Source organism: Ochotona princeps, chromosome 31, assembly GCF_030435755.1.
Source record: "Ochotona princeps isolate mOchPri1 chromosome 31, mOchPri1.hap1, whole genome shotgun sequence".
NCBI classification, from domain to species: domain Eukaryota; kingdom Metazoa; phylum Chordata; class Mammalia; order Lagomorpha; family Ochotonidae; genus Ochotona; species Ochotona princeps.
Window position 1 is genome coordinate 6733423 of NC_080862.1, and position 27103 is coordinate 6760525.

Genomic DNA, 27103 nt, shown 5'->3' on the forward strand with positions numbered 1-27103 from the left:
TGTAGTCTGACCTGCTGTGACCTGCACCCAGCCCTGGTACTCACTTTTGGGTGCAACAGCCTAGCTCTGCCTAGCTCACTGAGAGCCCCAACTCTCACATGCACTAATAGGTGCTGTAGTCGATCCTGGGCGAACCCAAAGCACCCCTCCAAGACCCGCCTGAAACATGGCTTTCCCAGCAGCATCAGGTGCTGCAACCTAATCTGGCCTGGTCCACTCCCAGACCTGGCTGCTGCTGGCACAGACAGGTGCTTTGGCCTGGACCAGGGAGGCCCTCTGGATTCCTACTTCCAATCCCATCCTGTCTCAGCTCCCACAGTAACCTATAGATTCAGTGCCCTGGTCCATGGAAGCCCCTAGAAGTAATTCCTTCTATGGCAAATGAAGCCTCAATGTCTCAGCCCCAGTCCTCCCAGCCATGGACAATGCATGGCCTCTGCAATGTGGTGGGTGGTTCCAGCAACATGCACCCTTGGTAGCACAGCAGGTGCTTTGCCCATCATTCCCCAAACCTTGAAAAAGAGAGCAGACTAGGCAACTCTGCTGGCACACTGGTATAGTTAAGACAGAGTTGGCATTAAGCAGACCCGGCATGCCAGCCAGCTATTGGCTGCTTTTCTCTCAACAGTATACAATGTAACCTAGTCAGTTGCCTTTCAGCTGGTGATACTGAGTTTTTAAAGCATATTATACTGTACTCTAGGTTGTTTAAAAGAAGGCATGATATTAATATCTGGCATTGATGACCGGTATATGTGTTTATCTATTATCTATAATGAAATCCTAATAAAAGATTTGAGTATTTTAAGTTTGAAAGATCTCTGAGAAGATTTAGAGAATGAAGAGAGTTTAAATGAGTGAAGTTTATAACCGCCCATGTTGTGAAGACACCATCTGAAATCATTTCAGTTTTAACGCTTTCATTCATTCGCTCACTCATTCCTTTGCTATTGCACACATTCACTGTTCCAGTGCCTGCTAAGTGCATGTATTATGCCAAGTGCATGGGTTAGAAAGCCTCAGAAGTTTCTAATCTGTCCTTGAAGGGGTGCCAAGATGTGCCTTAGTGGGCCTGCTGAGGTGTCTTTTAAAATTAGAGTCTTCATGTGTATTTTTTTTTTCATTTAATCACAGCCTTCACATCTCCCTACTTAGTGGTACAGAAGTGGCATTATGTATTTGCAATATCTGCCTGGTCCATGAAGACAGCGGGTTTTGACCCATTACTTCAATTCCATTTGGAAACAATAGTCTCTGGGGCTGTCCTCATTTCAAACTTCAATTTTTGACTCATTCTCAACTTCTCTTGGCAACTAGAGACATGGAGTCTGGGAACCAATATTATAATGGGTGAGTTGCATGTAGAACGTGTCACAGCCACTGAATGAGAAGGGCATGGCAACAGAAAGCAGAATTGAATGTCTGGGTTGGAGGCTGGGAGCCAAGTAACAAAACCCCAGAGTGCCTGGAAGTTTGATTCTGGGTCCTGAGAGGAAAAAAAAAAATCATTCCTACTTGAGAGACAACTGGGAGCCAAACTTTCTTAGGAAAATAAGAATGCCATAGGCAAGAAAACTCACTCAGGTCCCGGATGTTTGGCATGGTCCTGGATACCTGAAGAACGATGAAGTGCAGGTTCCCAAGGGGCTGCCCATAGCCGGGGCAAACAGGAGATTTGGTCCTATCAGCTAACAAGTTATGTCTTATAGGGTGAGTGGTGATGGTCAGACATACAACTTCAAGTTGGAAAAAAGTATCTCACCTGGACAGTGCCTGACGCATAGTTGGGACTAAAAGAAGTATGTTTTTAGTTAATTTATAGATGAGTGAGGTAGGGTTGTGAATGGAAATCATTCCCTCCTCTTTTTCTACAAAGTTTTATTTCTAAAAGCCAGAGGGTGACAAAAGGCAATTTACTCTCTTCAGGGTGTTGAGGGAACAAAAAGAAAACAAATGGCTTGCTTTCTCCTACCTCCGATTCTTCTAGGCATCACGGAAGATAAGGAGAAGTTCTATTACAAGGGTGCCGCAAATGACAGCTTTTAGAGAAAGAAAGTAAAAAAAACACATGTACATAATATAAAGACAACAGAATCATTCTATCAATTGAAACTCTGTGAGAGAACAAAGAAGGTTTTGTAACTTGTGTACTGTAACTGTCTACCTGGTTATAGGGTTTGATAGATCAACTCCATTATGAAATGTCACCATTTAATTACATTGACCATAATAATAATAAATAATAATAGTGGTGGTGGTAACGGGAATGCCTGACATGGAAGGCCTCTCACCAGTCAGTTATTATTCTTTTTGTGAACACATATTGCTTCATTTAAACCCGTCCACAGTCTTTTTTTTAAAGATTTATTTATTTTTTATTGGAAAGGCAAATATACAGAGAGGAGGGGAAACAGAGGGGAAGATCTTCTGTCCGATGATTCACTCCGCAAGTTAACGGCCGGAGCTGTGCCGATCCGAACCCAGGAGCCAGGAGCTCCTTCAAGTCTCCCTGGTGGGTGCAGGGTCCCAAGGCTTTGGGCCGTCCTCGACTGTTTTCCCAGGCCAGAAGCAGGGAGCTGGAAGGGAAGTAGAGCAGAAGGAATATGAACTGGCACCCATATAGGATCCTGGTATGTGCAAGGCAAGGACTTTAGCCACTAGTCAACTGCTCTGAGCCCTATCCACAGGTTTTAAAAAAGGAATAACTGCTAACATTCAGTAATCTGTATTAACTGGGACACAGTGTGACTAAAGAATTTGTTTAGGGCTATATAGCTGGTAACAAATAACCAGGTCATCGGGTTGCGGATGGTAGAGCAAATTAAAACACTCCTTGGAATGTCTTCAGTGCTGAAGGGTGGGGAGTCCTAGCTACTCTATTTCTGTTCTGACTTCTTTCTAATACTTCTGGGAGGCCCTCTCACTCTCACATATGTAGAGACCCAGATGCAGTTCGTAGCTGACCTTGGTCTGGCACAGCGCTCGTGAACCAGTGGATGGAAGATCTTTGTGTTTCTCTGTCTCTGTCTGCCTGTCATTATGCCTTAAAAAATGAAAACCAATCTTAAAAAAAGTACCCAGGTCATCATGAGAACTGTTCTAAGTGGATGAATCTTCACCCTTCCTTGCTTACCTCCATACCTGTGAGCAAGGCGACGATGGACACTTTGTTTGTGTCACGTAATTTAAATAGGGTTGGTATAGGGTTGTTACAAAATGTTGGGCAGTTTTGCACAATAGTGTGGTAGAAATAGATATGATTCCCACGTAACAGAGGGGACAGCTCTGCCTCAGAGTGGTAATGTTGTTCTCCTGGGATCTCACCAGGAGATCTTGAACTGGAGTTCGTGTGACCTTGACTACAGAGTCAACTTTTTTCATCCCATGGATTGATTTGTTACACACGGAGCAGCTCCTCTGTGCCAAGCACAAGACTAGGTGCTTTTAAAAAATAAATGATCGCTGATTTTCAAATATTCCACAATGCAGAACTGGTGTTTGGATAGTTTAAGGAAGTGGTCTTTCATCACAAGTTAGTAAGGCTAGATCTGTCACAGTCCTCAAAACCTTCTGAAGAGGCACAAGGAGTTATTATTTATAGGACAGTAGATTTTCTTCACAAATCTGTTACAGGAATAATAATTCTACCATCAGGTGTTTTGGTTTTGGTCTATAAGAATTTACCATTGTGGTTGGAAAAGCTCCCCATGGAGAGAGGCGTTGTTAGAACACAGAGGAGAGTTTCAGAATATGGGGTCCAACTTTTAGATAACTTTCTCCAGTGAAGGTCTTCAAAGGGGGACTCTAGGACAACACAGTCAATAAACATTGTCTCTCCTTAGTATGATTGACATGATACAAACAGTCTTAGAATGGGCATTAAAATGTGTATGATAAGTAACTTAGAAACATTCGCCAAGACAAACACACCACACTTCCCTGGATTAAACAGAAACAGCCATTTACTGACTGGAAAAATCCCAGTATCTTCATGTTGTGGATAGTCTACACAGTTGACAAATGTTAGGAAATGAACAGTAATTAAAATGCACTTGGGTGAAATATAGGTGAAGTTTTGAATGTGGTCTTCAAAAATTTTACTTGTTCATGTGAGTTTAAGTCACAGATTATGGCTCCGAATTCTTGGCTGTTTTTAATCTGGAGAGTCACGTACTTGACAACTGGTGATGTATGATGGATTTTCAGTGAATGCCTCTGGGTGGATGACGCTGACTTGCAGCTCAGAGTGAAAATGGAACAGAAAGCAAAGGAGAAGGTTGCAAATCCTTTAATGAAATTTTTAATAAAAATGGCTTTGAATGCATGTTTTTTTCCCCCAAACTACTGAATCTGATCATTTTTGAGAGTTGATATAACTAATGAAGAAAGTGAGTTTTAAGAGTGCAGAAAGAAAGCAGAATTAAAGAGAGAGGCGCTTTGGATTTAGGTAAGGGTCAGAAAGTAGTTTTGAACTTCAATGAGGAAACCATCATAGTGTTCTGGGGATTTTTTTTTTTGAATTCTGAACTTTCCAGTTGCTTTTAACCTCGAGGAATCCAAAAGCCCTGGTGAAAATTTTATACTCACTGGTAGCTCTTGCCAGCACCACATCGTTCCAGTCCTAGAGTCCCTTCAGTGAAAGGAAGGGAGCTTTGTGCAAGAGGGCCAGCTTCCGACAGGTGCAAGAGGGGAACTAGGAATCAGCGAGGAAGAGAGCTTCTTGAGTGCTACATCATCAGCCCTGCTTCTCTTCAGGGCGGCGTTTGCTCTCCACTCCAAAGAGAGCTCTCTTCCAGATGATGCTGACGTCACTGGATGGCTTCCATGACTGCCAGTTACATAGCAGACTCTCACAGGTGAGAGGCACAGTGAGAAGGTGTCATGGCTCTCACTGACCAGATAACCAGTGATACCAAGATCCCTAAGCCACTCTCACCTCTCTCACACGCAATAAAAGAGGCAGGCACTCCTGTGAAGGAATGCTTAACCATGACTTTTCCTTCCTTTCCTTTCTTTAAATCCCACCTAAGGGCTTTAAGCCTTCCTTGGAGCCAAAGCGCAAGTATGCCTGAGATTCTCAAAGGCACCTGTGCTATTTCCTTAACAAACATAATTAAAAAGAAAATAAGCTGTGGCAAGTCCGGCAAATGAGAAAGATAGTGAGGGCAGGCCCAGCTGTCTTCTCAACAGCTATTTGCAGACATCATTAATAAATTCTCCTCTGAAGTAGCAATCAAACAAATTCTTCCCTATGGCAAGATGTTTAACAGCCACAGAAATAGCTGTAATCAGACCACGATTAGAACAGAGGGAGGCTTTACATTATATATTTCTTCCTGGAGTTTTTGAACAAGCGTATGAGGAGCTAGGCAAGGCGATTTCTCTCCAGTCCTCTGTCTACCCTCCTCAGGAGTCCTCGTTCGTTGATTGACTCCCTGCAATCCAAAGTTTTCCTTTGCCCCATTTTTTTTGAATCTTCTGTATTTTATCAAAAACAGAATGAAATAACAAAGAAGGGGGTAGAATCCTCAAAGGCCCCACTGAGATGTAATTCATTGCAGTTCACTTTATAGGAGAGGGAAAATCAAGGGGGTGAGGAGAAAAGAAAAGCCTCGCCCCCTTCCCCCCCAAAAAAGAGGATGTTGTGGCTTTTGGCACTGTTAACAATTTGTGTGGAAAAATAATGTTTTCTTGTGTGTTTAATCCTGTGCCAAGGCAGCTGCTGGTGCAGTAGCATTCTGCAACAAATTAGAGGGCAGTTAAAGTGAGATTTTCCACCATCAAGAACAAAGCAAGGCCAGTGAGCATGAGGACAGCTTGTTCTAGTTGCTAATGTGCTTAAAAACTTGCTGCACATAATTTAAAACAGCTTTTGTGTGCGAGGACGCCACAGCTCTGGTTTCCGAAGCCGAGTTCTAATTCCAAACCGAATGGAAGCAGCTGGATTAGGAAATGACAAGTGATGCATTGACACTGTCTGCCCTGGCTGCAGAGATAATTTTTTCATCATCGCTATTGACACAAAAGTTAATTCCCCTCAGTATTAAAATAGTTGATAGATGACTTTTGCTTGAAATAGAAGCCTGTAGCCCCTATTTCCTGAAGGAGTTCTCTCAATAATTGCGTAGAGGCTCTGACGCACTTATGCATTATTTAAAAAGGTGCTACCTTTGCTGGTAAGGAAACAAATGTTCAAAAAAGATTCAGGGCCTCCTTGAAAGTTGATCTGAATCTCTAGAGTGGTAATCAATGTGGCGTTTTATTTCACCAGTTTGGAATTAAATGGGATTCCTAGGTTGAGATGCGTTGGAAACGAGTATTCCTGAGTCCAAATACCTTTCAGTGCCTAGAATTTAAAACTTTCATTTGTAACATGGATAGCCTGTAGAGAATTAAATGCAGGTGGGAGAGAAATAGGAGAAGGAAGATTTTTTTTTTTTTAGTTGGATTTTTTTTTTCCTGCTTAAACTTGAGCTTTGCACAGCTTTAGCAGTGAGAAGCTCTAACCTACGTGGGCAGGGAATTCGGATTCAGCTCTTACATTCAGTTTGTCAGTCTGAGTATTAAACTCTGCTTAGAGACCCTAACGCAAGACATCAAGTTGTAAAGAAGGCATTGAAAAAAACAAACAAGCAAGCAAACAAACAAACAAACAAAAAAACCAAAAAAAGCCCGTCTGGGGACACTCAAGAAGAAAAAAAAAGGAGAATTTTGGTTAAAATAAATGAAGGTAAACAGGATTTTATTTGAAGGAATTTTGGGTTAAACCTAATCTTTTTTTCTATCCACATTGCATTATTTGTACTAGGGGTTGGGAAATTATGCAGTTTATGTCAGGTATAAGCTTACTTTGATTCTTTTTCCTTTAGAAAATGTACAAATTGGCTAAATATTTCCCATTTATAAACATGAACTTGTAATTGATTTGGAGTGCATTGGACATGTGGGATTGGAGTAGTCACATGTGAACAGGGTTTCTGAATAGAGAGGAAAATTGAGAACAGTATTTGACGAAGGACCATTGAGTAGGCCGTACAGAGGTTGCATACTGCACAGTTTAGGGGACATTATTCAGTTTTTAACGCCCGGGTTATGCTCCCTGTTTATGGCCTGGAAAAGTGATGGACAATGTCCCAAAGCCCTTGGACTCTGCGCCTGCAGCCACGTAGGAGACCTGGAAGAAGCTCCCGGTTTCTGGCTATGGATCAGCTCAGCTCCTGTCATTGCAGCTGTTTTAGGAGTGAACCAGGAGATATAAGAGGTTTTTTTGTTTGTTTGTTTGTTTGTTTGTTTTTTACGGTCTCTCCTTCTCTCTGTAAATCAGCCTTTCCAATAAAAATAGACAAATCTTTTTAGAAAATCATGATACTAAAAATAGAATGTAAGTCAGATCTGTTTGAATGGAGCGACGGGAACATATCAGAAGTGTGAAGGCTAACCTAAGGAGAAGCGTAATATTGCATCTTAGGCAGTAAAGAAAGTGAGAGAGCACTGAGCATGCAAAATGAGAATCTATGAAAAAAAAGAAGAAAATGCATGATGTATTGCCAAATTTTTCATATGGCTGACCTAATTGCAAGTACACACAGTAATTTGAAATCTCCCATGATTATTTTCTCCAACACAGTAGGAAAAAGACCTGCGGAAATATGTTTAAAACAGTTTTCTTTCTTATTCCACGCCACAAAAGCTATTTTGTCTTCTGCAGATTCAGCATTTCAATAAATAATTCTTGGACACCGCTTACCTAAGAGACGGGAGGGAGGAAACGGGAGACAGATTTCATAGTTCCTGATTTCCAGTTATTGGTGTGTAAACACATGTCCGAAAGTAAGCTAAGCAGGTTAACATCACTTTATCTTTGAATTATTAGATTATTTTAATATTTTAATATATTCAAGTTTATTGGCATTTATATCAGTAAGTCTCAGTATCATTTCTTAATTTCCTTTTTTTTTTTTTCAAAAAAAATGTGTCTCTTGGCTAACTGGATCAAGGATTCTGGAGTTTTATATACCTGAGTTAATAACCAATACAACTGTGCAGCAATAGAAATATTTGCTATCTGTTCTGTGTCCAATGCTCACTGAACTGCTAAACACTTGAAACAGGACTAGTGTGACTCAGGAATGGAATTTCAACATTTTCAACCACATGTAGCTGGTGGTTTATACATTAACCAACAACTCTATCTTTAATGCTGTTGACCATATCTTCCTATGTCCGCGAGGCCCACGTGAAAGACCGTGATTGAGTTCTGTTTCCCTGGCTTTGCCTAGCCCAGCCCTAGATGCTGCATATTTAAAACATTAGCCATTAGAAAGTTAATACTTAAGAATAATGAAACTACGCTGATCAAAAACAAAATTTGAAATCGGAGGTTGTGAGTAACAGCCTAACACGACTCAACATCTGATTTGATTCTCTCTGGTTTGGGCTGTGTCATGAAAGTAATGACTCATGTAGATAAATAGTTGCAATTATCACTTTTTTTTTTTTTTTTTAGTAGCATGAATTAAGCTCGGGACATTCCTTAATTATACTGATCTGGAAACTTCAAAGGGAAATCATAGAAAAAGTTTGGTTTTAAAATTGAATCATAACCACATCTAGTAAGGGCTTGCATTTATTTATTCTAATGAAAAGGTTGTCTTCCAAGTTAAAGTGAACATCAAAGTCATGTGTTACTGATTCAATTATAGTTCCACAAATAAAGGTGAGTTATTCTGAGTGCTTGAGCGTAGTATGTGTGTTTGCATCTTTCTCCCCTTCCTCCTCTCTCCCTCCCTTTCTTTCCTTTTCACTCAGTCTTTTTTTTTTTTAAAGATTTATTCATTTTATTACAGCCACATATACACAGAGAGGAGGAGAGACAGAGAGGAAGATCTTCTGTCCGATGATTCACTCCCCAAGTGAGCGCAACGGCAGGTGCGCACCGATCCGATGCCGGGAACCTGGAACCTCTTCCGGGTCTCCCACGCGGGTGCAGGGTCCCAAGGCTTTGGGCCGTCCTCAACTGCTTTCCAGGCGATAAGCAGGGAGCTGGATGGGAAGTGGGGCCAACCGGGATTAGAACCGGCGCCCATATGGGATCCTGGGGCGTTCAAGGCGAGGACTTTAGCTGCTAGGCCACGCCGCCGGGCCCTCACTCAGTCTTTTAAATAGATGAAAATAAACAAATAAAACACTTTTAGTTAAAGGGAGCTCATCGACTATATCAAGCAGTTGTTATCTTGAAGGATGTGTTAAACCTTGGTGATCTTTAATGTGATATGATCATGGCATATTTAAAACATGTAGCTTATTTCTCCAAACACTTTAAAATACTGGTGTATACTTTTTTTTTGACTTTTTTTTTATGAATTATTATGCATTATGTGACAGTTTCATAGGCTCTGGGAATCCCCCCACCCCTCCCCACGCCCCTCCCCCCTGGTGGATTCCTCCACCTTGGTGCAGTATTACAGTTCAAATTCAATCAAGATTCTTTCCTTGCAAACATATACCAAACATAGAGTCCAGCTACTTATTGTCCAGATGGGTTGAACAGTTTCTTGGGGAGACCATTTCTGGTCCAAAGTTAGAGCTGGTAGAATATCATCCCAGTCAATTAAGAGTCCCAATATAACATTAACAGCAATTTGTAACATTATGGAATTGACATGGTTTTGCGTAACCAGTATGTTAAAAAAAACAAAAAACAAGTTCCTAACCACAACCTATGATTTGCTCATTGACATTTCAATTTTAGTTTGTATACAGGACAGGCTGCTATATACCTTACAATGGCTATAAGGTACCATTCAGCTGCCTCGTGTCTATTTCATTTTAGTATTTAGCCATTTGTTGTGTTGAAGTATAATTTTACTGATCTTGGCAGATTTTAGGATAATCTAGACTGGCTTGTAACTCTAACAAGACATTTGTCAACAATTAAGGTGCAGAACATTTTTTTGTGGGGAGGGGGAATACTGGTGTATACTTGAGTCTACTTGAACTTTTTAGCCTCTGTCAAGTCTCATAGGTGTTGGTAGTTGAAAGTTGCTTATATAACCTCTACGAAGACATGTCCCTAATCCTCTCAAAAAAACACTGTCTAGAATATCATGTTGTTTCTGCTCTACTTGTTAGTTCACGTTCTTTCTTTGGCTAAGATAAAAAAAAGTGTTGAATTTAGACCTCCTCGTATTGATTTGACGGGGAAGATGACTTTTCCTTTCCACAGATCTTTTAATTTCTTTCATTTGTTTTTATTTATTCATTTGAGAGAGACAGAGAAAGTTCTTGGATCCACTGAGTCTCTCTGCAGATACCTGCTACGGCCAAGGCCGGGCCAGGTGGATGCCAGGGTCTGGCTCAATGCAGGTCTCCTCTGTAGGTGGCAGGGACCTGAGTCCATGCTGCCTTCCCGGATCAACATTTTCTCGGAAACTGGAATCAGAATGAGGACTTGAAAACAGGCACTCTACTATGGGTTGTAAAGTGCACATGCGCACTGGCTCAAGTATTTGTGTTCCTGCTACCTGTGTGCCGAACACACCTGCTGCTTGCTTCAGATCCTGCAAACTTTGGAGCAGTATGTGTGTGTGTGCACACGCATGTGCCTGCTACAACAACAGCAGCAACAACAAAGCCTGTACAGAGTACTGGGGTCAGAAGATGGTCCGGGTGGATGAAATTGCATGTTAGCTTCAATCCTGTTTAGAGGTCCTTAGGGCCACCTATTATTCACCAGTGTGACTCTATCAGAACAAGTAAACATGGTTCCTGTCTTTGCAGAGTTGATTGTGTTCCATAGGAGCGGACACTTCATGCGAGCCTTTGTGTAGATTGCTGAAGATGGGCCAGGTTTTCTTAAAATGATGTTTCATGATTTCCTTTAAGCTAGTGAGGGCCTGCTATGGCTTGTTCAGTCATTAACCTGTATTTGTATGTCTGTTTTACCTATCTTTCTTTTTTTTAATTCTTTACAAATCCCTTTAAGGGAGTTCTTGTTATTGGCTTCATTTTATGGTTAAGTGAAGTGAGGCTAAGAAAGTAAAGCTCAAGTCTGCAATTTTTGTCTTCTATAAACACACTCGTATGGAACGATATGCCTCTCGTGTGTGTGTGTTTCGTGGCATTGTGAGCTGATCAGTTCCTTGCCCATATCCTGCATTGGAGCGCCTGGATTCGAGTGCTCTGCTTCTGATCTAGCTTCCTGCACAAGTGCATTGGCTCGAGTCCCTGTGTCCCTGCTACTGCATGGGAGACCCAGCTGGGATCCCTGGCCCCTGGCATGTGCCAGATCCTCGCTATCATGGGCATTTAGAGGCTGCACCAGCGAATGGAAGATTTCTTTCTCTGTCCCTCTCTGTTTCACTTTACTTTCACATAAAGTAAAAATAAGCTTAAAAAGAAAACAGTTGCTTGAAATCTGACATATATGCATGTTTTTTTTCAAGAGAATGACAAGGCAAGCTACATACTAGGAGAAAAGATTTACAAAAGGTATATCTGAGAATGAATTATTTTCTACTATTTGCAATAGATTCTTAGAATTCAAGAGTAGGAAAATGAGTAATCTGATTAAAATGTGAACGGATCTCAAATACTATCCTACCATAAAAAGATAGGCAGATAGCAAGTTATTGTACAAAAATCTGTCATCAAGGGATTAAAAATTGAAATGATAATGGGATAATATTATATGCTATTAAATGGCCCAATCCAAAGCACAGAAAATATGAAAGCTAATGAGGATATGGCAAAACATGAGCTTGTCTTTATTGCTGGGGGAGATACAAGATGACATAGGTATTTTGGAAGATAGTTCAGCAAGTTTCTGACACAAATAAACATTTTCTTACCAAGATGGCTCAGCAATCTCACATCTTGGTGTTTACTTTAACATATAAAAACTTAAGTCCACAGAGAAACCTGCACATGGAAGTTTACTGCAGTTGTGTTCATAATCGTCAAAAGTTGAATATAATGTAGAGGCCCTTTGATGGCTGAAGTAAACTGTGGTACCTCTGGGTAATGAACTATTATTCAGCACTGAAAAGAAATGAACCGTTAAGCCATAAAAAGGATTTAACTTCATGTCACTTAATGAAAGAAGCTAATTAGCAGGCTATGTGTTGTATTACTTCTGCTATATGACATTTTGGAAAGGACAAAACTGTAGGAAAGTAAAGAGGTCAGTGGTTTTCAGGGGTTCGTAGGGAAGGAGAGATACACGGAGGAATTTAAGGCAGTAAAACCGAAGACGACGCTACGACAGTTGATCTTTGTCATTACACATTCCCCAATACCCACGGGATGCATAGCATTAGGAATGAGCCATCATGTATGGTGTGGGTTTGGTCCATTGCAGCCAGCGTGGCTCTTTGGTGTTGGATGTGGAAAGTACAGGTGGCTGTGACTGCACGGAGAGAAGGAGTTTATAGGCAACCATGATCTTTTCTGCTCAGTTTTGCTGTGAACTTGAAACTGCTCCAAATATAAAGTCTACTAAAAAATGCTGTTGACCCTCTTTTCAGGATTCATCGAGAATGTCAGAGTAGCAGGAGACTGGCTCTTGGCTCAGCATTTTCTTACAGCCCGCACTCGGGTTGACATTTTGTCCGTTAGAACACCATGTATCCTGGAATCTGCTAATCACTCTGTCTTTAAGTCCAGGTCAGAAGATACTAGGGGGAAGGGGTTTTTAAACAAGAAGAAAAGGATTATATACCTTACATATTTTTTTTTTTAAAACTCTCCCAGTATTAAACTGTGACATTTGAAATCTGTTGTTCCTGGACTTTTTCTTCCCAGAGTTGAGGGTGGGTGATGATTACAGCTCATGATGACTTTGAACAGGGCATATCTTATGGGAAGGTCCTACTGAGTTGATTATTAATCCATATATAATAGGAAAAAAACCTCAAAAACCTCTCTACAATCCTAACCCTTTGTTTCCTGTTTGCATTATTGTTTGTTGTGGTGTGCTACTGCCTGACCTCCTGAAAGTGCCAAGTGCACAGCCTCTTTTTTGAATTCAACACCGAAGCCATAAATTGCTTGTCTCTTTATAAATAAAATGTGGGATATGATGAAGCTCAAGCGAGTGTATTGTCTGAAACTCTTGGATCTCATGCTAAGCACTGATGTGCCAAAGCTGTTTGGCAAAGTATAAATTGAACTGTATGTTATGACTGTTCATGGCCCTCTGGGGGCAGGTGGGTTGGGTACTTGGCTGAGAGTCCTTCAGAGCATAAGAAAAAGGCAATTGCCTGAGACTTTCTATGTTTTTCGCTGAAGTACTTCCTGGTGTCCAATGTAACTGCTATGGTTGATTTAAAATATCCAGAAACATTGTTAATTGAACAACAAAAGAAGCTGGACAGCACCATGTTTAGTGTCTAAGGAGATTGTCTTATTCACAACGTATATTTTGCTCTTCATAAAGCTATTTTCATCAAGTTTTATCCAGTTTAGAAATGTTAGCAGATTCTACAATGGCACTCCACATTCAATGCTCTGTTTCTTTTCACGTGTGTGGTTTTTCATGAATCAGGGCAGATAACTTGTGTAGCAGTGAGTTGGCAATTGAAATGTAAGAACTTCTATAGGTAGCGCCACCTTCAGTTCTGCCATTAGGTAATGTTTCCAAACAATGTAAACACCTAAGTTACAGGGTCTGTGATGTCTCCTGTGTGACACTGAAATGTATTTGTAAGCTTTTCATTAACCTGTGAAATAGGACAGGAACTTGTTGGGAAAGAAACATTTTGTGTCTCCTATTTTGGAGGTTCACTGTCTGAAAGCCATGACTTCCTTGGTTTTTAGGACTTGAGAGAGGTTGGCAATATTGGAACATGAGTGAAGAAAGAGTTCCGTGGCAAGTCAGGAGTCAGAGAGACAGGAAGTCCTGACATGCTTATGCAACCAACCCCAGAGTAAAATGTCTCCTTGTGTGTTTAGGAACTGCTGATAGGGTTACTTTCAGCCTGCCACTGAATAGAGTGAAACTGGCCATAGAGAAAATGTGTGTCTTCCAAGGACAGTAACATCAAAATCCAACCAAGTAATCTCCACTTAAAAAATTATTCTTATAAAAATGATAAGGTATGTTTTCAATGTTTTTGAAAAACACAGAGTGTAAAAGCAAGGAAGAAATGAGCAAAATGCAGCACACTGCAGGGGACTCCAGCTTTTTATAAATAAGAACAACTCACCTGATGGTGTAATTACCTTGTTTTCTTTATAGGGATTATGTTTTCTACTTATAGGTCACAGTTATTAACCATTATACAACTCAGAACTGTATTTTAACTGTACTCACAGTGTGCCACAGGGAAAGAAGCAAAAGAAAATGAAGGAAAGGTAGGTAATTGATGACAGAGTAGAGGAAAGTTTTATTCTGCCAATTCCTTCCTGGAACTGTACATATCATGTCCTATGTTTGTGACACAGCACATGGAGTCATGGCTGGTAATGATTAACATTATTGGGATGATAGCGGTTTAAGTGCTAAGGAACTTCGAGTTCTGACAAACCAGACAGACACACATATCATGAAACATGTATAATGCATCACCATGGCTGGTTATGTCTGTGGCAGTTAAGACACCAGTACTGATGAAGAGGCCCATCTGTGCTTTGGATTGTGTCTCATGGTTTAAATCTATTGAAAGGGGAGATGGATATAGTAGAAAAAACCAGTTTCCTCTGATTGATGAATGCAAAGAAGGGGTTTTAGTCTACTTCTCATGTCAGTGGAAGGAGTTAGCTTCTCTGAGTTCATGTGTCTATTAGCAGAGACAGTAAATGGATGAATTCTGAAATTAGAGAAAGAATGTAAAAGCCTTGAAAGCTGCAGAAGTGATGGTAGCTCATCGTTGGTACAGATAACCTGTGTCAGTGTGGTTATTACCGGCTGCTTGAGAAGTTGATCTCTTAGCGGGGAAACTACAGTCACTCCTGATTTCTCCTTTTTAAAAACATTTATTTAAATAAAATGGGCAAATTTCACATACATCGCACTACAGATTTAAAAGCTTATTTACACTTACCTCTCACTGCAGACCAACCCCTGCCCCGATCCCTCCAGCCCCACCCTCCACCCTCCTTCTTTCTTTATTTTCGTTTCTGGTTTTTGCAATAGCGTATTTTCATTTCACTTCACAACTACAGGTTTGATACTGCAGTAGGTGAAGATATCAACACTTGGCCAACAGAAAATAGCAATTGCAACAAAGAATGAAGAAATAAAAGCAGAAATCACCCCCCCCCCAAAAAAAAACCCCAATCAATCAATCAATCATTCCTTGGGTGCTGAAACAAAAGCTCTGTGCAATGATGAAATCCTAGAATGTCACCGCCACACCCACACATTACATTCATTTTTTTTTTGTCCTTTGTGTAGTAGCTATCTCAGGTTAGGGAAAACATGAGTTTTGTCTTTTGCAGACTGGCCTATTCCACTAAGCCTAATGGTTATCCATTACATCCATGTAGTTGCAAAACAAGAGATTTCATTTGTTTTATGGCTGAGCAGTATCCCATGTTCTATTTCCTCCATGTAATCATTTGTTGACAGGCATCTGGGTTTATTTAAAATCTTGACTGTTGACGATTGGAATGCTATAAACATGGGCATAGAATTGATTTATATGTAGATTCCATTTCTTCTTCTTCTATCACGTCCGGATCCTTGGGACCTGCCAACTTGCTTTTCTTGTTCCTAGACGGCAGCTTTTTCTACTTTCACTGTTATCCATTCTTAGCCTTACTTTGACCTTTGCCAAACCACCCACCAGATCTCCCTGCCTACAGTAATGAAAGTCTATCTTTGTACTTGCCATTGGTGACCTTTTGATGCATGTATCATTAAGTCTTCTGGGGTATAGGATACGTCACTCAATACTTTGTTCTGCAAACGGAGACATTTAACATGACCTGATGCTCAACAGTAAGGAAGATTGGGACGCATTCAGATTCACCCAGACAAAGGGACATGAATGTTTAAAGAATTTAGAAATTAAGACATGCTGTTATTTACTGTAGGGAGCATAAGTGGTGCTTTTGCTCTGTCCTGGTGCCATGTCTGGATCTGACATAAAAAAGGGAGTGAAAGGAGTTTCTTAACACAGCAGTAGCTAGCAGTAACTGCGGATCTAGCTGGAGTCATGGATTATGTCGTCTAGTTTTAACCCAAGAAGCTCCCAGGAAAAAGACAAGAGACTTACAAAGAAATAAGAGGCCAATGGCTAAATTGGAACTCTTGTCTTTTCTTGGTACAGATTTTTGTCAATCATACTCTGAAGAAGACAATCGTTATTTAACTAGATCTGACAGACTCAGCCAAAAAAAGGGCAATTAATAAGAAAATTATTTTAAATGCTAACCAGGGTCTTCTCCCACAGTGTAATATATGTGTTGAGATACTAATGATAGGAGCAGATGTATACAATTTATGTTTGTATACATAACTCCTTAGTTAATGAAAAGCCTGCAAATTATTGTGGGTTATTGCAACTCCTTATTATGGGGTACCAAGGATCAAATGCAGCCTCTAGCACCAGCATAATTTATCATCGATCCATTTCTTTTTTCCCCTAGACTACTCAGACAAATTTACGTTGTGACTTTGAACCAAGTGACTGTCTTTTTTGAGTCTCTTGTTTCCTTACCTGAAAAATTTACATTAAGAAGATTTTTAAAGGAATTAATTAATCCCATAATGTTATTAATATGACAATGGAACCTTATTTTTGAATAAGGTTTTTTTTTTAATTATGGCAGTGAAATTATTTATTTAGTTACCAATTTTTTAAAGAAATGGTTGTTTTTGTTAGAATTTCTTTAATATTTCACACTTATTTCTTAAAAAGAAAGCTGAACATAACTTGACTTTCCAATCACTGACTTTTAATCATTAATGTAAGATTCCCTGTTGCATTAACTTATATAATGATGACTTTAAATGTTCTTGAAATAGCGAGTTTATTTTGCCTGGCGTTAAATGGTTCCAGACTGCTGTAATTTTCCATCTCCATTCCTGACATTATTTAAATACATTCTTTGCAACCAAGTTGTGAATACGTTCTTCATACTCATTCATTATGCATACTCTCCTCTTCCAGTTTCCTGCCTTTCAACTTGCCGACTGTTAGATGGCACGTGGGAAATTTGGGAAGAGAGACCAATGTCTGTAGTGGACAGTGATCATAGAGCCATCTGACCACGGAAGTACGTTTAAGGGCGGAGTTGTGGATCTGAAATAAGGCTGAAACTGAACTCTTGTTAACCATAATATGCTTCTGTAAACCCTTCTGGTGCTTTTAGTGGATTAAATGAGATACCGCTTCGAGCATGTGAGGCTCATACCTGGTAGCACTAAACACTAACATATTTTAGCAATCACGATCAATGAAATGCCTGATTTTTATGCAATAATCACTATGTGACAGATGCTGATTCAGTTCTCATAAAACCCTGAGGCTGTGTCTGCTACTATTCTGATTTTACCTCTGAAGAAACCAAGCGTAGAATGGTGAGTTAATTCCCCAGTTGGCATGCCTTGGATTGACCTACCTGTCTGACATCACAGCCAGAGGCTGCAGAGTAAGAGGTCAGGTGCTTGCCCACCACTCTTCATCTTCAGCCAGGATGCAGGAGGGATTATGGACCTTCTTCGAACTTTCATCTTTCTGGAAACTGGCTCTTCTCTTTCTACATGGGCCTCTGCCAAGTACATGGTTAACAGTACCTATGTTGATGTTGCAGCTGCGTTTAAGAAACAAAAAACTATTGTTTTCCATTAGCTCCTAGGGTAGAGTTTGTGTTTAGTCTATCTCTAACCTCAGGGACTAAGAAACTCATTCGGTCATGCAAAATGTCTTAATTAGAACGAAGTAGAAAGAGTTAACATATTATTCCTCCTATTTCTTTAAAATTACTCTCTTTTAAGTTCTTGGCATTATAAGAAATTAGGGAAAGCTGGGATTCAGGAAAGACTTTATCTGTCAGAGAACAGTATAATTCACATTTTCCACTGGGACTCTACCTGATGTTTCTATAGTACAGTGAACAACTCTTGGAGTAGATGACTATTTTAAACAGGTGTTTTCTGGGATTTTATCTTAATCCTTTGGAACAGGAGAAGGGAAGAGCAGGGGAAGAATTCAATTAGTCATCATTTAAGACTATATCATGTGTTAGAATTGTTCTACAAACAGCCACTTGTGATGAGAAGTTTGGCTTGCTCACTTTGGAACTGCAGTCCCAGATGTATAATGTAAAACAGTTCACAGTTGACTTTACCAAGAGAAAGATTTGGCTGAATATTTGTGGGGCGAGAATACCTCTTATTTTCTTGACTCAGAACCCTCGGATACCATTGTTTTTTATATGTCTTTTAATAAGAAGCTGAAGTAGCAGAAAGGCAATGGGCCTTACCTGCCTTATGTAGGCAACAGGGGGTAAAGTTGTGACTAGGTAATGAAGCAGGTGATATGTGCTGTAACGAAGTGAGCCTGAGAAACCATGTGATCCACTTTTTTTTCTTATTTTTCCATCTAGCCCTCCCTCTTACTCTCTTCCTTAAAATAATTAAATGCAAAAATTGCTTGAGCGCAGTGATAGATTACAAATTTAAACCCACAAGAGTCAACGACTATAGAACTGGAAACCCTTAGGGGGATGTTAACTTTGCCACTTTGATGTCATTATGGTAAGCTATTCATTTAATAGCTTAATTTGTAATCACAAATACCATGGGAAATTTTTCTATGCCAACTTGTAGCTTCAGTTTTCTTGACTTAATGGGTGATTTTGAATGTTGTAACCTTTAGAGCTGCATATTTTTAGCATTTAGCAGACCAGACCATTGGTAGATTAAATTACTTATTAACCACATTCTTCTCTCAGCGCGATATCCTTCAAATAGTAAGCTTAGCAAAGTCAAATGAAGGCACATTTGTAAAGATAAGATTAAATAAGCCAAATTGTGCCGCTTTTACTTTTAAAAGCTGATTTGTGTGGACTGTTGGAGGCTTATTTTTACTTAGAGGATAGTTACAGAAACCTCAAGTTAATCATTGTCAAAATATTTGGACCTCTCTGGTCCATTGAGTGTATTAAAGGCCTCAATTAGTCCACCCATGCTCTTTGTCATCTTTTTATGTAACAGTGGACTTGATTATCCAGTGATGTGATCTAGTGAATGGGACACAGCGTGGAGGCATGGAGAGCACTTGAGAGATTACACCTGTTTTCTTGAGTGTGCCCTTGATGAGCCTTTGGATTTCGGAGTCATTCAAGCCATGGCTCCCATTCACAGCTCCCACTTCGTGCGTTGCTGGCCACTAGCTTTGAGTGAGCCTGAGCAAGAAATCTATCCATAGATTTGAAAGGTGATATTTTAAGTCCAATGTCTTTAGCATGTCTGGAACACAGTAGGTCAGGTCACTGGTATGCTTTCCCCAAAGCCTTCTAATAGCTGAAAATGAGTATTTTCTCAGTTGGTTGTTTGAGATAGATTCTTTTGGATCATGAATCTTTCAGGAAGGAATCAAAATTTCTGTCATCAGACTTGTGGCAGTGCTGTTCCACAGTCCATGCTTCTAGGAGATGGCAATACTCCTTTGCTTTTCTACCCAAATTTCACGCTGCGAAAAGGACTGCTGCTTCTTTTTTTAAAAAAATAATTTACTTATTTTTTATTGAAAAGGCAGATTTACAGAGAGAAGATCTTCTCTTTGCTGCTTGACTCCCCAAATGGCCATAGTGATGGGAGCTGAGCCAAGCAGAAGCCAGGATCCAGGAGCTTCCTCTGACATGTAGGCACTGAGCCACTCTCCACTGCTTTTCTCCAGCCACAAGCAGGGAGCTGGTTTGGAAGTGAAGCAATGGCGACACAAACCAGCACCCACATGGGATCCTAGCACTGCAAGGCAGAGGATTAGCCTGTTAGCTGTCATGCCAGCCTTGAGGGTGGCTATATAAACATACCTGGTAGACCTCAGGTTCTCACCTTCTGCTCCTCGGCTTTCCCAGTTGAGATGCTGCCAGGGAAAGCAGCTCTGTGAAACTAGCATGATATTGTAAATGAGGTCATCAATTCCACTTCTAAAAATGTGTTAAAAATAGAAGGATTTCTTAACATCTGAGCCAGGAAAAAATCCTGTGTAAGATGCAACATTCCACTTGAGAGTACATCTTGAAAGGCTTCATCAACAACCTCAATTACAGCCAAGAAATGCCCCAACTCTTCACAATGAGGATAAATTGTTCCTCTTAGTGGAGTTCCAAGGTCTGAAAACACTGGATTCACATGCAAACAAGAGTTATTTTTGACTACACAGGGTTTTAATGATTTTATTATGTAACTTGCAAGCTGTGCTAATGTATACGTCCGTGTAGTTTTACACTCACTGATTGGTGGCTAGAGCTAAGAACCTCTGATAGGGCATTTACGATGCTAATCAAACAAAAGCTCCGTTAGAAGGCTCCAACGTTGATGAAAATATAAACTGAGGATCCATGATCAAGTGTATTAGATGCATTGTTCTGAACTAAATTGTGCTGTTTGAGTTGGAAAAAACCTAAGCCTGGGACAAGAAATAAATATTCCCCTTTAATAACAAACAGTATAGACTTAGCAATTGGAAATCTATGGTGCGTAATTCACTGTTTACATGGAAGGCATCTACTCTTCTATTTGATGGTTGAGTGAAAAGTGCTGCATAGTTAGTATTTTTATAAAACAACTAGAGTGTTCCTTACAAAGGATCATGAAAGGTGGTTGGAGGAGATTTGAAATGGCTGAATTGGGAAAGAAAACTGATTTTATTTTGTATTTTTAAAATCACTTTCCATAATATGTTTTTTTTCAATATAGGGATTTCCCACTCCACCACCCCAATCGTCTTTCCCGCCCCCACACACAACACATTTTCTCCTGTATTGCTACAATAGTATAATCCTTCAGCAAAAGTCACAAGTCCAACATTCTGCTATTTAAGTGTATCACAGTACTGTAGATACAGACAGTGGTAGCAAGTTCAGCATCCCATTGTCAAGATATATTTGACAGTTTCTTTAGGAGTCCTCCTTTTATTTGGCAATTGGGATGCAAACTGCAACATATGCTCACTTCCCAGTATGCTAGTCTCAATTATATAGTCCCCCTAGGTGACGATCTGTATAGACATGCTTACCTAGATATTTATTTCTGTTTCATTTTGCATGAAGGTTACCATATAATAGAGACAATATGTTATATTTGTCCTTTTGGAGCAGGCTTATTTCACTGAGCATAATGGTCTCCGGATGGGACCATTTGGTTGCAAATGGTAGAATTTCATTTTTGTTTAATGGCTGAGTAGTGTTCCATGGAATAGATGTACCACAGTCTCTTGATCAATTCCTCTTTCAAAGGGCACCTGGTTTGTTTTCATGTCTTTGGTATTGTAAATTTTGTTGTAATAAATATAGGGTTGTAGGTCGTGCTCTCATAATGCAGATTTCACTTCCTTTGTATAGAATCCCAGGAATAGGATAGCTGAGTCATACAGTAGATCAGTTTCAGTTGTCCAAGCAATCTCTATCTTCACTTCTGTACTAGCTGCATTTGTCTGCGTTCCCACCAACCGTATAGTGGGGTATATTTTCCCCACATCTTCACCAGCAGATGTTGTTGATAGACTTCTGTATGTAAGCCAATCTCAGAGAAGTTAGGTGGAACCTCAATGTGGTTTTTATTTGTGTAGTCCTAATAACTTGGGAGCTTGAGTATTTTTTCCTATGCCTAGTAGCCATTTGAACTTGTTCTTTTGAAAAATGCCTACATATTTCCTTTGTCTCTTTCTTCACAGGGTTGTATATTTTGCTGTCTTGAGTTTTTGAAGCTTATTGTAAATGCTGGTTATTAGTCCTGTACAGTTGTGTAGCGTGCGAAGTTTTTCTCGCATTTCATTGATTGTCTCTTTGTTTTGTTCATAACTTCCTTTGCTGTACAGAAGCTTCTTAGTTTGATGTATTCCCATTTGTTTATTTTGGCTTTGCCTGTGCTTTTGGTGTCTGTCCTAAGAACTTTTTCCCTATATCTATATCTTACAGAGTGATTGCTGTGTTTTCCTCTGATAGTTTAATATTTTCTGGGTACAGGTTTAGGTCATTGATCCATTTAGAGCTGATTTTTGCACAGGGTAACAGGTGGGGGGGGGCTTGCTTGCTAGCTCTGCAGACTGCTATCCAATTGTCCCAATAGCATCTGTTGAAGAGACCAAGCTTTTTCCCTGTTCTGTTTTTAGTTCTCTTGTCAAAGATTAGTTGGCTATGCATGTGTGGGGGTTCCCTGCTGGGATTTATATTCTGTTCCGTTGTTATTCTCCTGTGTTTCTGTACCAGTAACAGACTGTATAGACCAATATCCCTGATGGCCATAGTTGCAAAAATCCTCAACAATACACTGGTCAATTAAACCCAATAGCATAGCAAAAAAGATCATCCTCACATAAAAAAATGGATTTTATCCAGGGATTCATATTAAAATAAAAAATCATATATCACATTAATATATTGAAGAAGAAAAACTGTTTATTTCCATTACTGCAGAGAAAGCATTGGACATGAGCGTAACACCCTTTCATAACAACCTCAAGCAAACTGGACATAGAAGGGACATACCTCAACATAATCAAGGCAATACATGACAAACCCGTAACTGACATCTTACTGAATAGGCGAAACTGGCAGCATTTCCAGGAAGATCAATGAATTTGTCTTTCCATTTTCCTGTTTGGATTTCCTTTTCATTTTGCTTGTTCTGGAAGATCTTTATTTCACCTTCATTTATGAACGAGAACTTTGCTGGGTACAGAATTCTGGGCTGTTTTTTGTTTCTTGTTTATTTGTTTAGCCCTTGGATTATCTCTCTCCATTCTCTCCTTGCCTGAACGATTTCTGTTCAATTTGTGTCTTAACATTTTATCCAAATCCTTTATGCAAGAGAAAGCAGTGAAAGAAATTAAAATTGTGAAGGAGAATGCCAAATCATCCCTGAGTGCCGATTAGCCGATCCTCACTGCAGGGAAACCAAAAAAAAAATACCCACTACGAGACCATCGGAATTAAGGGTTTTTGACAAAAGTTTCGTGATGTACACAAACTATACACTGGTCTTTCCATTTTTGATCTGTTGAACTCTTTCGTGGAGGATTAAACCTATGATGATAATTAAATTTAAAATGTTACAGAAAAATGAAAGATGATTGGAATGAAGAAGGTGAAGGAGAGAGAAGTGTTACTATATTCTTAGAATTGTATGTTTGAGTTAGTGAGTTCTGCCTTTATATTAATAAAGAAGGGATGAGAAGGAAAAGGCAGTCAAATACTTAGAGTGAGCGAATCAAGCAAACCGAAGACTCCTCAAAGTAGATTGGAACAAATCAATATGAAATAGAGGAGTCATTTATTGCCTGATTCAACTCTATAAATAATCTGTGTGTGTGTGTGTATGTAACAAATTGCTAACTGATCTCTATTGCTTCCTTTTACCTTTGAATTCGTGGGCTACAAATGGAAGGGCTTCGCAGAAAGAATTGTGTCCATGCAGAAATTGTGGCTGAGTGCCAAGTTAGCCAGATCTGTGTTCGAATTCACTACCCTCCATGTATTAGCTGTGACTTTGGCTGGCTCTGAATTTTCAGAATTCCATTTGTACAGTGGAAGATGGAGAGGCAGCTGTTAACCATGGTTTGTTATGAGGGTTTGATCAAATAGCATGTATATGTATGTTGGGGGTGAAGTTTGTAACAGCAGAGGAACTTAGTAAATACGCTGATTCTTACACTGCTTGCCCCAGGTACTGACACTTACCGAATCTTTTAGAGTGCTGTGGCAGAGAGAACTGAGTGAATGGGCTATTTTTCAGTACTCAGAACCCTTCGGGTAGCTCTGTATGAAGCCAGTGGCTAGCTAATGAAGCCTGGTTTTGCGGGCATTTGCCTCTTATGGCTGACTGACTTGTTAACTGAATTATTCAAAGATGGCATAATTTGTTTGAATTTCTTATATACATCCACTGGCTAATGGTTCCTAGCTAGACCCGGGGCCTCAGCTGAGAGAGAAAAACAAACCTGTTCAAAATCTCAGAATTTTTTTTTTTTTGCTTTAAGAAAATGATTATAATGTCCTATGAATCCATACAGTGGTTAGTTTGAAGTTCATTTGAGGTTAGATGGTTGGATGGTGACAGTGATTCTAGGAAGCCAGTCTGGGAGAGAATTTGTTTTATCGCTGCTATTCATAGAAAAAAATTTAAAGATTTATTTATTGTGATTGGAAGGCAGATCAGATTTATGAAGAGAAAGAGAGACAGAGAAAGCTCTTCCATCTTCTGGTTCACTTCCCACATGGCTGGAGCTGAGCCTATCCGAAGCCAGGAGCCTGGGGCTTCCTCCGGGTCTCCCACTTGAGTGCAGATTCCCAAGACTTTGGGACATTGCCCTCTGCTTTCCCAGGCTTCAGGCAGGGAGCTGGATGGGAGGTGGAGCAGCTGGGATACTGATCGGCTCCAATATTCTCACCAGCACTTTTAAAGTGAGAATTTGAACATTGAGCCATAATGCCCGGGGTACATTGAAATTCTTAGAGTCAATAATTATGAAAGTAAGGAAGTTCAATAGGCGAGTATTAACCATCTGTGTGGCGAAAGGTCATGTGTCATTTGAAAACCTGGAAACAAAATGTTAAAGTTTTCTATTTGTCTAACTTCCCACTAATGCTATTATTTTTTTATTACACATAATATTGAACATATGGCCCACTGCAGTGTCGTTTGAGTAGACTATTCAGCCATCACAGAGGTTCTTTGGGCCATCAGAAGTGTAATAAACCTGTCTTTAAATACAAATGTGCATGAAATATTCCTGGGATTTTGTCTTGAGAGACACCTGTGCATTTGAAAAAGAACTCTATTTGAAGTTCCTGCTAGGTCCACATGAAAAATACAGTGAGGAGAAACCATTCCTTGCTTTTTTTCTTTTCAAATAATATCAGATTGGATCAGATCAAGCAAGAAGTATTTTCCTATCCTTGGTTTCTTCTTCAGATGAGAAATGTTATGGGATACAAAACAAAACCTTTCAATTAGGGAAAAAAAGTTTCCTTTAAAAATTTTACCAACTTCTCAGACCACTAGTGTATGTACTTTTATAGCAGCTGGCCAAAGAAGCCAAGGGCTGTCTATACATGGCTTTCTGTTTGAAGTGGGGTGCGGGAAAGGGCAGTTTCCATATTGGAGGGGGCAGTGTATATGTGACTGTCTATTCATAGAAGTCATGTATAACTTTACCTCTACAGTTCAGAGGCCTATTAGTCTTTATTTTGACTTTTACGTGAGTCATTCCTCTCTCCAAAATGGCAATTTTCCTCTCCCCTACACACACAACCCCATAAATCTTCTAAAGAAGGTTGGTTTCTTGGAAATTATGTTTGAAAACTGAAGTATTCACTCTTCCTGCACTCAGTGATGTTATTTTTTCAAGAGCCACAGTATTTTCTAGATTGTTTTTCTTTCCCAAGAAATAGTGTGTTTTGGGAGCCACTTCATCCCATGAAAATGGCAAAGGGGAACCATGTGTACCGGATTAGTGGCTCCCACCCTGTGGGATATGGACTTTGAGGGGGAGAAAGTATGGAAGGAGGCCAAAGGTCTGTAACCTTGCTAAGTTCTGGAATACATAATGTGCTTCTTCCATGGATGTTTGTTCTTTGTTATTGGAAGTATGTAAGTGATTATTCTGGAGAATATATAAATCCATGGAAGGCTGTTATAGGGTTACTAATAGCTTTTGCCAGATTATGTGTTTCATAATCAATCATTATTAAAAGTACATCTGTTATGTGTAATTGTGTTTTTGAAATTGCAGCCCTTTTCAAATTGTTGGGAACACTTGATATACAGTAAAAAAAAAAAGTACATATAATGAAGTTTAGAAAAGCATCAATAGAACCAGGCACGGTAGCCTAGAGGCTAAAGTGCTTGCCTTGCATGTACTGGAATCCCATATGGGCACCAGTTCATATCCCGGCTGCTCCACTTCCCTTCTTGCTCCTTGCTTGTGGCTTGGGAAAGCAGTAGAGAATGGGCCAAAGCCCTGGGACCCTGCACCTGTGTGGGAGCAGGAATAATTAGGGGACCAAATTCATGAAGAGTAATAGCTAAGCTAGGCTGGTGAACTACTTAGAAATTTGATTACTGGTTACTCTGTGGGAAAGTTAATGAACCTGGTGTTCATTAAGCATTTTATTCTATGTGTTCCCCAGGATTTGCGAAGCTGTTCTGCCGCCTGGGTTAGGGTTAGGAACTTCCTGTTGCTACACTCTGAGTTGAGCCCTTTCAGGTCATTCCACATTTTTAACACTCTCTTGTTCTCCATTGTATCAATCTTCCTCCCTCCGTATGATCTTTCTAATACAGTAACCTAACATCTTGTGTCATGAATCAAGGGTCCTCAAAGCATAAATGTGGAGGCATCTAGGTCTTGCAAAAGTTTAGGTCTAGAACTGGCTTAGTATTACTTCCTTCACGTTATATTGGCTAAATCAAGTCATAGGTCAACTCGATTCACAGGATAAATGGAGCAGGGTCATTGAGAAATATTTTTGGAGAAAAAAAAATACCATATCCTGTTATGGCCATATCAAAAGAACAGTGTAGCCAGGCTATTTCGGCTGGCCTTATAGCTACAGGGTGCTCATAAATAACACTTCCAGACTCTTTTTTAAAAAATTAAGATTTATTTATTTTTATTGCAAAGTCAAATTTACAGAGAGGAGAAGAGACAAAGAGGAAGATCTTCCATCCATTGATTCACTCCAAAAGAGACGGCTGCTGCTGTGCTGATCTGAAACCAGGAGTCTGTATCCTCTTCCAGGTCTAACATGTGGTGCAATGTCCCAAAGTTTTGTGCTGTCCTCAACTGCTTTCCCAGGCCTCAAGCAGAGAGCTAGATGGGAAGTGGAGCTGCTGGGATTAGAACCGGCACTTATATAGGGATCCCAGTGCGTTCCAGGCAAGGATTTTAGCCACTAGGCTACCACGTACCGGGCCGAACGCTACCAG